Here is an 11,403-nt window from a genome sequence, read left to right on the forward strand (position 1 = left end):
TTAACAGGGAATGTAGAGTGATGTTAGGGGGAGCGGAGTGGGGCCAAATGAGCTTCCACCTTCACGTGGTTGGCCCTATTCAGTAGAGAATATTAAACTATTCTCGAAAAAAAGTGAAGCTCAATAAGATACTAAATATTTCTCTATTTTGTCCTATGTTTAGACCTATAACACTGTGTCTTGCTAAGGCCCCTTTCAAGTGGAAGGACATGAGCATCTTTTACATAGATGCAAATTTGACAAGATCTATTGATGATTACAAGTAACAATTGGGTATACTGTCAACATGAGCTCAAGAGCAGTTTCCTAGGTTTGTAAGAAGAAGATTACAAGGAAGCACATTGAACAATATGGAAAACAATCTGGTATTATAGAATCTGAGGTGATGTTTTTATTTTCTTCAATCCATCTCCAACAATATACTGTAATGCTCAATGTTTTGAATATGGTGAAGAATCCACTGATGTATGAATGATTCAAACACATTAAGTTTTATTTTCATTAACATGTACTGCTTGATTAAATGTTTTCTATTGGATTCACATTGGATGACATTTACATCTTATTCTAGACTGGTTCTGGCAGGACATATACCATGGGGACTAGTTATGCAAAAGATGAGGAGATAGGAATTATTCCTCAAGTTATGGAGGCAATATTCAGAAAAATTGAAACATTGAAAAATCAAGCAGAATTTCAGTTAAGAGTTTCATTCATTGAGGTATGCTTCAATGCTCCTTTATTGCACTGCTTGTTCCAGTTTTCTTCCTTATCTTCACCAGTCATGATGCTCAATTTGTTTGTCCTTGTTTATCTCTCCTTTCTATATGTTGTTATTTAAACCTCATAAAATTACTTTATTACATCAGTTGCATTCCTCTTGGGCTAAAGAGAGACACTTCTTGTCATGTGGCCCTTCTCTACATGGTATAGTATTATTTCTTAAGAAATGTAAATTAGGCTCCTAATGTATTTAGTAAGTATTATTTAATTGGTGAATTTAAGCATGAATAATCAATGCTTCCTTTCACTTGCCCTTTTCTTTGTGCTAAGAGGCACAATTTAAATCCCAAATCAACTTGGGCTTTTGTTGTGTATAGGTGAAGGTATGTGTGGATAACTTTGAAGGTCAAAATTAATAGGGGTAAAATGAGTAGAAAAAATTCAAATAGGATAGCATATTCAAGCCTCAATGGAAACCTAGAATATATCAAAAAGAAGGTAGACCAAAATTGTTGTAGTTGTGCATTAAAACATTGTTTAAAACTTAATTTGTCAAAGAATTTACTCCAAGTGATTCTTTCTCTAGCTAATTACTATTTTCCAATTATGGCATTGATCAAATGCAGGACCTTGATTAACATTCATCAAGTCACATTCAACAACTAGCCTTCTACCCCCATGAGTGTCAGTCAATGCTATGACCCGTGCAGCATCTCATTCTACCACCTTATATGTCTTCATGGGTGGCCATGGTTTAATATATTAAAAAATGGTGCAACTTTACACATGTGCATGTGCACGTGTATAAATCAATTTTCTTTTTTATTTACATTTGACAATTGTCATTAAGTTATCAATTATCAGATGTGTTCTGTATTTAATTTTGAGTATTTTGTAAAAATCTTGATTATATGCCAAACATAGCTGATGATTGATAGTTCAATGTCTATTGTCAAGTGTTTATAATAAATCAATTTGGTTTATATTACTTGATATTGAATTATAAATTTGCAGCTGTGTTCTGTATTTTTAGTTCGTATATTTTGTGCAACTATATATTCAACTGGTTTTGAAGAAATGTGTAGTTTCCCTAAAATCATCTATTGTCATTGAAATAAATAAGGGGACATCTTTTATTTAATCAGTGTTTAGATGCAACATGTCCATCAAGCAGTTTTGAATTGTTAATTATTTTGATTAAGTACTTTGCTATTCTGTATGGTTATTGTGTTTCTAATATACACATGAATATTTGTAGGGTAAAACATTGGCATTTGTGATGCCTATTTTATAGTCATTAACAAGTGGACAATATTCGAAAGGTAGGAATAAGTCTTATGGAAAGCTACCTAGTGTGATTTTTTGGGTTCCAACTCGAGAGCTTGCAAAATAGGTATTATGTCAGCATTGACCCGTAAACTATTTGATTATGTTAGTATTTTGAAAATATATTCTTTCTTTGGCAATTTCTCTACATCAGCAAATCTAGAAACTTTGTATGATGACTTTTGATATGTAGGTTCATGCGGATTTTGAGTTTAATGGTGGATCTGTTGGCATTAATACATGTTGTGTGTATGGAGGTGCTCTGTATGGTCCATAAGAGAATGCACTATGTAGAGGTGTAGATGTTGTTGTTGGAACACCAGGTCGTATCAAGGTAAGTGAGTAGCTTTTATTAACTACTTTCCTGATATGCAATAGTTCATTGGTAAAAAAAATGTTTCAATTTCTTTACACAGGATCATATTGAGAGAGGCAGTCTAAACTTGAAATCATTGAAATTTCGTGTCCTTGATGGGGCCAATGAAATTCTTAACATGGGCTTTGTGGAGGACGTGGAAAACATCCTTGGTATGATTTGTAATTTTGTATTGAAATTGTAACTAATAGACTATATGACTTCTTTTGTGAATGGCATAAATTACATGTTTGCTGAGTTTTCAATAAGAAGTGCCAAATTCCATGATGTATCTTTATCACCTCACTTTTAATGGTTACCTTCTCATGTTTACTTGTTCTTATTCTCAAATTGAATTCAGTTTCAAGTGTTTTTTTTTTTTTTGCAGCATGTCAAATTATGCTATCTCTACATTTAATTAAGATATCTGAATTCTTACAATCTTGTGATTTGTATAGATTACTCAAATATTTGGTGCTTTGTACTATATCAGTTTGTGCTTGTTTATCTGGATTCAACTTACAGTGATCCATATTTCAATGAGCAGTGGTTAGTGGTTAACTAAAGTTCATATCTCATGACCCATGTTTAAACTTCGTTGAATCATATTGAACATCAAAAATGTTCTCAAAATTTTTTTGGAAAAATTGACCTTATATTGTGATATTGCTAATAGGATTCAACTCTTGACCCATTTAGCAAGAGTAGTGGTTCATAAGAACAAATTTCTCATTACATTCGCTTGTATGTAGTCATATAGTTTGCTGAGGCATTTTTTTGATGTTATTTTGAGTCAGAAAAGCTGCTTCTAGGGCACTTACAGGGACAACACAAGATTTGTAAAGCCAATATGTGACCAAACTCTTCATAGAAAGAGCCATCATTTATAAGCTTTAGCATAAAGTCTTGTTAAAATCTTAAATAGCTTTTGCTTATAGAATTCATGTATTGTTTCATTTCTTTGAAAAAGGCACCATGCCCATATAGATGGGATGCAATGAAAAGTGTGAATTATTAAAATTGTGGAGTTATGGTGTTTTCATTTGGTATGGGATTTTTGGGAGCCTGGGCATGTTTTTTGCAGTTTTTTAAAAAAGAAAAGATTGTGAATGTATATTACAACCAAAAAACTATAACATATTGATATTAAATCACATTGTATAATTTTTTTGAAGTATTGAAAAAGCCGTATCAATATCATCCTCTAAATAACCTATCAATATGTTCTTTTTTAATTGATGTTTAAGAAAGTTACTAGTTCAGAGATTAGAAATTGATGAGACTATTTGGGGACTTGACACTGTTGAGAAATAATGTTTGATTGAATGAAGACCATATATTCTAGTTTTATTAAGAAGGAAGTAGCAATGGTTTTGTTCAGTCAAATATCGAAGTCATTGGCCGAGAAATGGAAAAGCATTTTGTTAGATATGGTTGCGGTTTTCTATTATGCAACTGCAATCATTGTTCTTATGGCTTGTCAAAGTGGTGTTCAAGTAAGCATAGTTTTCTCCTTCACATTTGTGTTCAATCAGCAGAGGGTTCCCTTGTTTCTTGTGGCATCTAGAACTCATGAAATGAAAGGAACACTATCATCAATGGTTTTTTACTTTAAAGTTGAAGCAGGCATCCTGGCCTAGAGGCACTATGAAGATTGGTGCATTGGTCAAGATAGATGCACATATATGACCAAAATTGTTGTAGTTGTGCATTCAAACCTGAAAAGACCTATGATAACAATATCATTCCTTGCCACTTTAGCCTAGAAATAATCTCAAGTTGCAATTGTTTTAGAGTGGAAAGGAGACAAAAGGTCCCCTGGGTGAATATTATTAGCCCTTATCTTTTTTAATATTAGCAAGGGAATAGAGAGGGGCTTATAGACACCTCCAAGATTTACTGTTCATTTCATAAATGTGATTTTTTGAGTCACTTAAACCTTTCAAAATTATTTTTATGCTGGGAACTCTAAGTTATAGTCTTAGAAAAGTATTTTATTCATTAAAAATTGCTTCAACCTAGCTTGTAGGTGAAGTGCACACAATGTCTTATTGCTCAAATAAATTTGATCCTTTCTTAGATTTGAGCCTAGAGATCATTCTAGTAGATTCCTTGTTGAAAGCATTATCCCATTACACGACAGTGGAGCAGTTAGATGGGGGTGTGAAAAGATATCAATGTGAACGATGCAAAATGAAAGTGAAGGCTCTAGAACAACTCAAAATTGATAAAGCACCACATGTTCTTGTAATTCATCTCAAGCGCTTCAGTGTAGTTGGATCTGGAGGAAAAATTGACAAAAAGTTGACTTTGGTTGTACGTTGGATCTCAAACCATTTGTTAGCAGTTCACATGTAAGTAGCCCTTGCAATATTATTTGCCAGTGGATCACATTTTTAGTGGAATCTAATAATATAGTTTTGGTAATATGTACTAGTTTTTTAATAAATTTTGCACATTTGAATGATATTCTAGTTTCTCTATCTATTGATCAATCACAAGAGGGCAATTTTAAGCACACTCTTTATGGTGTTCTTGTTCATGATGGCTGGAGCACACATTTTGGTCATTATTTCTGCTTTATTCATTCATCCACAGGCATCTAGCATGCTTTAGATGATAATCGGGTATACATTTGCTACAGTTGTGAAGACATGTTTAATTTTGTGGAGCAAGCTCATTATAATTTGTGTATAACAGAATACACAAAAGAACAACAATTTTATGTAGAACCTTTTCTTTATATGGTAACACTAATTATACTGAAGTTTCTTAGACTGATTGAAGTTATTCTTATGACATTTTGTACTCTAGGTCTATTCAGTCAGTGAGAAAAGTGTGCTTTCCCAGAAAGCTTACATGCTATTCTATATACAAGATAAGAAAACTAGCATTCAAACAACAGGTGGGTCTGAATCTTAGTATAATGGCTCTAAACTAAAGAAGAGGGTGTCATTGAACATTGGACATCCAAAAGAAAACCACTTACAAGATTCATATGCCCCCCAGGTGACAAAAAACATGCATTCTTTCCAAACAACAACAATCTCTTTTAATGTTGTAGGTGTAAACAAGATACTCCAATAGTTAGAAAATTTGTCAAATGTCAATTTCATTTCAAAAAGTCTAGAAAAGAACACAAGTTCTAGCCAGTCATGCAATAAATCTAGATCATCAGCAGATCATGATGCTACCTCAAAGAACCAATGGTATTCAAACAAATAATGTCTTCTAGTCAAGTCATACCATAAGTAATGGATGCACCTCGAATGGGTCTAGTAATAATGTTAAGAAGCAGGAATCTAAAATAAAGGGAACTGATTCTGTGGGTAATTTTAATGATATTGTTAGACATTCTCAAAAATGTGATGTGAGCAATGATAATGATAACTATATTGGTAGAAATTCTGAAGCTTATTCAAAAATTAATGGTAACAGATCATGAGAATGTCAAACATTCTACAAATGGTTTGACAAGTATTATTACTCAGCATCATGCTACTAAACTTCCAAAAAATGATTCAAATGGTAAACTTGTAGCTGGTGAGCATCTAGAGAATGGTAGTGTGGTCCACAATTCTATAGATAATGAGAGTGAGGCTGCTAAGCTCCTATCCCTGGAAGATGTTTCCTTATTTCAGGTGCTTGTTTTTTGTATTAATGTTGTAGTTTATATATCTATTTTTGAGAGAATTGCTTTGAGTCCTAATGAATCTTTATATGTTCCTTTTGGCAGGCAGGTAAAAATGGTACTTTTCTCTATAAGGGAAGGGAAATGAATGGGTCATGTGTAAAAGCTATGCATCCACATAGGTTGCAAAAATATAGTCAAGAAAGTAAATGTATTTCCAGCCAAAAGTACTGTTATCTTTTGTCACCTGCCAAAAATTCAAAATTCAAACATTCGGCTCATTCAACAGCTAACTCCCAAGGTTAATATTATTTTAATGCCAAGCTTTAGACCTTATTAACATACGTTTTGCAGATGGCAGGTTCTTTGCCGTCAAAACAAGGCAGATCAACGAATGGTGCCATCGCACTCTGGTGAAATTGTGCGAGATTTATGTTCGCGACATGGTGCCCTTTTGATGTGTTTCTGGCAGGTCAACGGTGGGCAATGTGTTTTGGCAGGTTGAAAAAGTTTCTGTGGCACCATAGGCACTATGTCGCTATCGCGCGTTGGCCGAAAAATCTCCATAGCGACATAGCGCCCGACAAAAAAGTTTCACGATGGACCCAAAAAAGTGTTCGACGAGTGCTCAGTTGCCGGCAAGGTTCATGATGGGTGGTCAGTTTTGTTGGTCAAAAAATCCAAAACGCGGCAAGGCACCATGTCGCCATCGAAAAACTCACGAGTTTTTTGATAGCTTCATAGCGCCCGCTCAGCCAAAAGATGTTTTACAACGAGTCTCTGTATCGGCAGCAAGGTTCACGGCGACGGAAATAATCAACGGCAGGAACTTCAGGCAAGCAGTTGGGTCCCATTTGTACTTCACCTGCACAGTTAGAAAGCTCGACACCATGGTGGCAAATTAGAGGGAGCCATGTGCAGATAAAAGACATGTCATCAGTTGGGCGCTATGGCGCTATGGGAATTTGACCTCTATTTTCTCATAGCGACATGGCACCTAGTCGACACGTGGCCACTCCGTGGGGTCAGGTCTTGTAATCTGCCAGGTCGGCATTTCAAATGGCCAATAAGAAACTGCCACATATACCAAGTCAGAACACAGTCAGTGCATGGGACTAGATTGTCAGCGTTGATAGTGTCGTCAGAGGTTAGGATCTCCACCGTAGGATCAGCTCAAATCAACGGTAGGCACCATCACGCTATAGAAGAGCTACACAGGAACTATGATGGTGACATAGCACCTAGAGGACACATGTCCTAATGGGTCCAGGAATGTCAGCAAGGACCCATCAGACCGATGGTACGTGGCCAGTTCTTATTCATTGATGCGCTGAGGAGAATGATCTACTTTGCTCACCGTCGGATCAATTCGGATCAATGGATGGCGCCATCTCGCTATGATGAAATTGTATGATCTTTATGTTGGTGACATAGCGCCCTGATGAGGCGTGTCTCACTGGCGGATCAAGGTTGGCTATTAATGGTTGACGGTTAGTAGCTGGCGGTTACGGTGAATAATAACAGTCTGCGAGGTGGTGCAGTTAGTCCGATAAAGGTGGTCAACCGTGGAAGGACTCCCCAGGTGGCAGAATAAAGAGAGATGATTTCCCCAGCTGGTTTATATAGCTTGGTTGACTTTTTGACTTTGACGGATTCATGAACCAGGAAGCAAAGGTGATCGACTCGAGGCATTCCTTCAGTCGAATATCTGATTTTGTACTTCAGAACCATGCTTGGGAGTGATCTTTGATGGGATATTTTTGGGGCTCGATGGCAGTAGTTGAGCAGTTAATGCAGAGCCAATTTCCTCAGTTATGCCTAAACTATAAAGGCAATTTTGTGATCTTTTATTAAGGTCGACTCTTTTCTGATTTCTCTTCAATTGTTCTACAATTCTCAGTGTAAAATCCCCCTTGCCTCTGAACTGATGATTTTATGTTTTATCTCTTTCAGTCATCGATGTGTATGTGCATCTCTTTTGCCTCTCATTGATGTATTATGAGATCTGTAGCCTGCGTGTTGTATCTATTTTTGCCTACTGGATAATATATAAGTGAGATTCCTCTTTCCTCGTGTTATTTAGTTTGGTTTCCTGATCTACATGTGGTTATTAGATCAAAACAAGTGTGTATGTGTATATCCTTAGTTTCATTTTGGTTCAGTAGTGCATATATGGGCAGAAATGGGTCTGAACACTCTATTTTGGTGCATCACCTCCTTAGAATAGAATAGGAAGAGTTGTTTTCTGCATCTCCTTCTTCCCCTTTTCCTTCCAAGAGTAGCTAGGTGTGCCCTGATAGTAAGAGGAAGCTGGCCTTCTTCGGAGACTCAACCTCGTAGTTCAAGTCCCACAGCTTGGAGGTTGTTTCCATGTTTCACTAGGTTGTCCTCGCGCATAGGCCTTGGACAAGGGTGCAAACCTAAGTGACAATATTTTTTGGCACGCTCGGTGGGACACTTTTCAAATAAGATTTAAAGTCTACTGGTGCCAAGAAGAAAGAGTTTCAGAGATTAATGCTGAAGAGGTAGTGCTGGCTTCAATATTCAAGCCTTCAAGAGGCCGATTCTTCAAGTACTTGGTGACTCTGAATATCAACAAATCTGGTTCCAGGCCAAAGTTACAATGATTCATGCCCATAGTTAAAACAAGGACATCTTGTAGAGGTAAATTTCAATATCAAGAGCTTTCCCTTTCAGATCCTAGAAGAAGGAGGACTAGAGTTTCATTATCACCAGTTAGGGGTGGAATAACAGTTAATATACCTGTAAGATCTATCTCTACTCCTCCTACTATTTGAACTCAATGTAGACTGCCATCAACACTCATTAATAGAACACTTGTTTACATGGCACAACCAAGAGTTCATGCTTTTTCCACCTTTAATGGTGGAAGTCCTCTATTGTTAGCCCAAAGGTATGATATACCAGTATTTGCACTAAAAAGTATACCTGATTTTACTGGTGAAACTTCCATCTTCCCTTTAGAGCATATCCAAGAGGTAGCAAATGTCTGTAATATTCATGGTATTACAGAGGATGATGTTGCTGTCAAACTTCTAGCCTCATCTTTAAAAGGAAAAGCATTATAGTGGTATAGAGGCTTAGCTCATGGTTCTATAACTAATTGGGATGAACTAGGAGTAGGATTATGCAAACATTTTGTGGATAGAAGTGACTATCTATCACTTTTAGAGAAGTTGACTACAATAAAAAGAGCCCCTTATGAGTGTATGACTGATTTTAATTATAGATTCCAAAAGACATGGGATAGAATACCTACTTCAGTGAAACCTACCCCTGGTAATGCCTTCTTGCATTACCTTAGAGCTTTTAATAGTGATATTGCCACTACAATCCAAACTATGGGAGGAGATACCTTGCCGAATGCTTATTAGATAGCCATAAAAGCTGAGAACATCTTGATACAAGGAGGAAAATTGGCTCCAAGGCCCCATATGCCTTTCTTTCTTGATGTTCCCAACCACCAACTAGCAATGGCCCCTCTTCCTACAACTTCTACATCACAAGCCCTCACTCCAGCCCCTCAAGCTTCTACATCCCCAAATGGGATAGATGAACTCAAAGAAATGCTCCAAGGTCTAGTGCTGAATACAGATAAAAGAGAGAAGACCCTGGATAAAAAATTGCAAGAGTAGGGGAGGGAGTTGAAGGACCAAGGGAAGAGATTAGAGGATAGTTTTTCTCTAATACAAAAAATGAGTAACAAGGTGGTGGCCTTGGAAAGGCATCAAGCTCAAAATGGCAAGCCTCCCCAATTGCAATATCAGGCTCCAAGTGGTGGTAGGCCTCCTAACCAGTGGAATAGCTCTTTTGATCAGAATAGGAAAAATAGTCATGCTTTTGCTTCAAGCTCAAATCAAAACAGAGCTATAGTCCCTCAAAATAACTTGGCCCAAGATCAAGATTTCTATCCTTCTTGCAACTATTCTTATACCTATTGCATGTGCCAGAAAGCAGAATCTTATATGGCCCTAACTGTCCAAGAACCTATAGAAAAGAAATCATACAAGGAGGATAATCCCAAGGAGGCCTCATGTATTCAAGGACGTGATGATTGCTCTTTCATGAATCATCAGGTTGGGGAGCATTGTAATGTAAACTAGGATTCCGTTGCTCATAACACAAGAAGCAACAAGAGAGCTATGGAACATGCTGCCCCTCCTTCTCCTAATCAGGCCTCAACTTCAAGTGCTACACCTCATGCAGCAAATGAACAAACAAGTACTTCATAGTAGCAAGGGCAAGATTCTAGAAAGAAAGATGCAAGTGATCGTTATGTTGCTCCACCTCAACCTCTTATAAATACAGCAGCCAAAGTTTTTACCAAAGTTCCTAATACACCTTTTAGTGTGGTAGAGCAAATGAAGAAGACCAATGTGAATACCTCTATGTGGGATTCTGTTGCTACCGTACCAATGCAGAAGAGGATGCTGCAGCAAGAATTAGAGAAGATTGAACCCAAGTATCAGCCATCTACCATAGAGAGTGCCACAAGTCTAGTACAACCAGCAGGGGATGTGGATACAAATAAAAAGGTTAGACCTCCCCCATTCTATGTTTCTCTGATTATAGGAGGCAAATTAGTCCACAATTGCATGATAGATTCAGGGGCTAGTAGCTCAGTAATGCCTAGGTGTGTTGTTGATGCTCTAGGAATGAAATGTGTGCCCATTGTTAGGGATGTGTTACAATTAGATGGTAGTACTGTCAAAACTATAGGTATCCTTAGGAATGTGGAGATGGCCCTACATGCATGCCCTGGTTGCACTGTGATTCAAGACATATCTGTTGCTGAAGTCAAGCCCTATTTTGCTATCTATCTTTCAAGAGACTTCACTACTTGAATTGGTGGATTCATATCTGCTGATTGGTCATATATGTCATTTAAGACCAAATATGGAGCCAATGCCTCAATTAGAGCAGAACCTCAAGCCCTTCATCACACTGAACCCTACACCCCCAACTTCATCAATATGAATTGCCCTATTCTAGAGATGGATGAAAATGACATAGTAATTGAGCCTGTCACTTCCATAGCAGAGATTCCTGATTTCTTCTTGGATGATTGGGCAAATGCATATCAGTTTGAGCCTATGTCAGAGACTCTTGAGACAGATCTTAGTACATATTGCATAATAGAGAAAGAGGCTCAAGTTCCTGATCTTGTTGGGACTAATGATGATATAAATGGGATATGGAGTATGTACTTTGATGGCTCAAGAAATAGAAATGGGTCAGGGGCTGGGGTTATGCTGATCTCTCCTGCACAAATAAGATACTACTTTTCCTTTAGGCTCCAACTCAATTGCACCAATAATGTGGCTGAGTATGAATCTCTGATTCAAGG

This window comes from Cupressus sempervirens, chromosome 4, assembly GCF_028749045.1.
Source record: "Cupressus sempervirens isolate cs-2001-9-10 chromosome 4, ASM2874904v1, whole genome shotgun sequence".
Classification (NCBI taxonomy): Eukaryota; Viridiplantae; Streptophyta; class Pinopsida; order Cupressales; family Cupressaceae; genus Cupressus; species Cupressus sempervirens.